Here is a 3,695-nt window from a genome sequence, read left to right as displayed (position 1 = left end):
ATTTAGCAGAGGACATTTTGTCCTCTCTACAGAAACAGAAACTTTGAGGATTGTTTTTCCCAAAGCACACTTACCTGCCTAACCAGAGACTATTACTGCATCAGCCAACCCTGACTAGATTTTTGTTCTTTCTTTTTCTATTCAATAGTATCCTTCAGGTGTGAGGGTAGCACACCTTCCCTCTACTTGGGGAGATTTTCTTCTATTACTTCCTTATGTCTTTCCTTGGCTCTTTTCTCCACAGCTTCCGCATGGACTGCTGTTCTTGCCCTTGTGTGTGTTTGTCTGCAGCACAGGGCTTGAAGCAGGCCTTTGTGAATGCTCATCAAGAACCTCACCCTGAGCTGCATCCTTAGCTCTTCACCCTGAGCTGCATCCTTAGCTCTTCACCCTGAGCTGCATCCTTAGCTCTTCACCCTGAGCTGCATCCTTAGCTCTTCACCCTGAGCAGCATCCTTAGCTCCTCACCCTGAGCTGCATCCTTAGCTCTTCACCCTGAGCTGCATCCTTAGCTCCTCACCCTGAGCAGCATCCTTAGCTCTTCACCCTGAGCAGCATCCTTAGCTCTTCACCCTGAGCAGCATCCTTAGCTCTTCACCCTGAGCTGCATCCTTAGCTCCTCACCCTGAGCTATATCCTTAGCTATTGTCTCCTTCTTTTTGATGCCTCCTCCCTGGCTGGACCTTGGAGTACTGAACTCCCCTAGCCTCCTGCCCAAACCCACTCTCCTCATTCAGCTTTTCCTTTCTGAGGGACCAGGTTGAAATTCCAGCCTTTCCCCTCCCCAGCGTTCTGAAGCCCAAACAACCCCGATGGCTTTCCTTTAGACACCATAGTCTTCAATGCCAATTTCTGTCTCCTCAGACCAAATACACAGTGTCTTACAGATCCACAAGACACGTTCAACATTCATCCCAAATCACTTCCCCCCCCCCCCCACCACCTATCTCTGGTCCTGTGTCAGCAACTGACTGTATCACTGAGCATTCTCTCAAGCAGGTTGGAAGTTTCTGTGGATTTCCCTCCTCCCACCCCACCCCAAGTGACCTCTAAACCTGTTCCATGGCAGGGATTTTTCAGCTTCCTGTCCCATTCTTCACCATCTTCTCCCACAGCAATTCTCTTGGTCTTTGGAATCCTCACTTTGGTAGAAGTGAGTGAAAAGGGAGGGAGGGAGGGAGGGAGGGGAGATGGAAAGAATAGGAGATAAGAGACAGGCAGTCCTGAGAGAGAAAGGGCTGCCTGAAGGTCTCCAGTCAGTCGACTTGTGGACTGGGAGTGGAAGCTTAGTCAATAGAGTGTTTGCCTGGAGTGAATGAAATCTTGGGTCTTATCTCAGCCTTGCATAAACCCACACACCTTTAACTGCAGCATCCAGGAGGTAGCTGCTGGAGGTACATGAGTTCAAAGCCATCTCTGGCTACATAGTGAGTTTGGGGCCAGCCTAGGATACCTGAGACCCTATCTCAAAGTAGTAAATAAACTTTTGGTGTAAGTCATAATCAAGGCTGGTCTTAAAGAGGAAAAGCAGCCTGGGGTGGTATTGAGGACAGAGGACAGCGGTAAGGAGAAGAAGGGCCATCAGATCGCTCTATATAGTTTCTTAGCCCCAGATGGGCGATCTCTTCCATCTGCTCAAGGCTCTTGTATTCCCAGCGGGGACAGAACTTGCTAAGGCACAGAGGAGGCCTGGCCCGGATGTTCTGTAATATGAGGACAGTTCAGACATAGGAATGCGACCTCTTGAATTCTTTGTGCAGAGAGTTGGAGGAGGTGCAGGGTGGCAAGAGGTGGGTGAGCAGTGAGACGTTCCTTGCAGAATGACTGAGGTGCCTGTAATCTGTAAGACAAGCCAGTGGGCTAGAGCCTTAGGCTGGAGTTGGTGCTCCAACCTTAAAGGGAGAATTCCAACTCCTCAAGAAAACTTGAGTTCTAGATCTTAAAGCTTTGCGAGTGATTGCAGCTGTCAGGCACAGCTACAGACTAACTGTCACAGCCACACTTAAATGCATGTTTGAGTAAATCACTGTGTTGACCAACACTATAATACTGTATCAATACTACCTTAGTCTAGCCAAGCAGACACAAGAACTAACCACCACAGTACAGCAGGGAACTGGAGAGCCAGCTAGGTGTGGGGTTTGCTCTGGAATCTGTGCTGCTTCTCTTCCAAGGTAGAAGCCAACCATGTAGAGCAGGGAATGGCAGCGTCCCAGTGTGACTCACCATCTCCAGTAGAATCTGAACCATTTCCTGCGGCTTAGCAGTTGTTTGAGTGCTGGTTGGAACCGGTTTCAGACATCTTTGGTGATTTCAGGATCTGACAAGTGGCACGAGTGGGGTCTCAGGATTTATCTGTGGCATTTAAATTTTAGCATAGATCTGAAAGGACAGCGTATGGATAAGTCATGGTATTATTTGGGGGTAACAGTGGGGTACTGGTCAGCTTCCACCAGGTTACTGTGCAGTAACAAACAATCTCAGTCGCTTGGACTAGCGATAATGGCGGACCAAAAGTAACTTTATTTTGTCTAATATTTTTTCATTTCTGTATTTGAGTGACCTATTCTTTAACTCTGGATTTAGAAAGAAAAAAAAAAAAAAAAAAAAAAACAACCCACAAAGACACACTTGGCACAAAGATATAGAATTGCCAATTAGCTGGAAAATAAGGAAGTACTAAAAGACCAGACGCTCCCCCGGATTTCTCAAGAGTTAATCATTCATGGGGTGATACTAGACTGGTACCAGACGAATATCAATTAGGTCAGGAAATAATCAATAGGACGCTTGCCAAACTAGAAACCCATTTACTTGCTCTCTCGCTCACTACAGTCTATAAAAAGTTCTTTCCTACTTGAACTTGGGACTCACACCTGATCCACTGTGTCGGTGATAGTGTGGGTCCAGCTTAACCTGAATAATCAATAAACGAGACCCTTGTGTGTTTGCATCTGAATCGGCTCCTAGTGTTGATTGAGGGTTTCACTTAAGCCCTGCACAACAGGCTTGCTTCTCATCTGTATTATATGTTAGCGGTTGTGGCTCTGCTGCCTGTGACCTCTCATCTAGGACCCAAATCAAAAGGGAAGCCCCAGTCAGAACTTGGTGTCCTCAAGGCAACCAAATGGCGAGACGAGCAAAAGGCATATGAAATGACATTTGGGTCTTCTGCTCAGAATTATTAGCCTGATCACTTCTTCTACCCATACTCCTCTAGGCCACCCTGCAGCACATGGCCAAGCCTGACCATAGGTGGGGGAAAATGTCCTGTGTCTTCTCTGAGGTGCTACAAGTCTCATGGATGCCAGAGATTACCCATTCACTTACAGAAAGAGGGTGCCAAGACTTGAGGGCTTCACAGCTTTCCTGGTCTGCCCCTTCATTCTCCCCTCCCTCCCTCCCTCCCTCCCTCCCTCCCTCCCTCCCTCCCTTCCTTCCTTCCTTCCTTCCTTCTTTCTTTCTCTTTGGTTGTTTTCAAGTTTTTTGAGATTACAATATAAGTACATAACTCCCCCTTCTCTTTCCTCCCTCCAAACCATCCCCCCCCCCCCCCCCCCCCCCCAGCACTTTGCGGCCTCTTTGCCTTTAGTTGTTGTTATTTTGTGTGTGTGTGTGTGTGTGTGTATGTGTGTGTTTGTGTGTGTAAATATGTAAATACAGGCTGCCCGGTCTGTATACTGTTACTTTTATGT

Source organism: Acomys russatus, chromosome 7 (genome assembly GCF_903995435.1).
Source record: "Acomys russatus chromosome 7, mAcoRus1.1, whole genome shotgun sequence".
NCBI classification, from domain to species: Eukaryota; Metazoa; Chordata; class Mammalia; order Rodentia; family Muridae; genus Acomys; species Acomys russatus.
The sequence above is the reverse complement of the archived record's forward strand: the minus strand, read 5'-3'. Positions refer to the sequence as shown.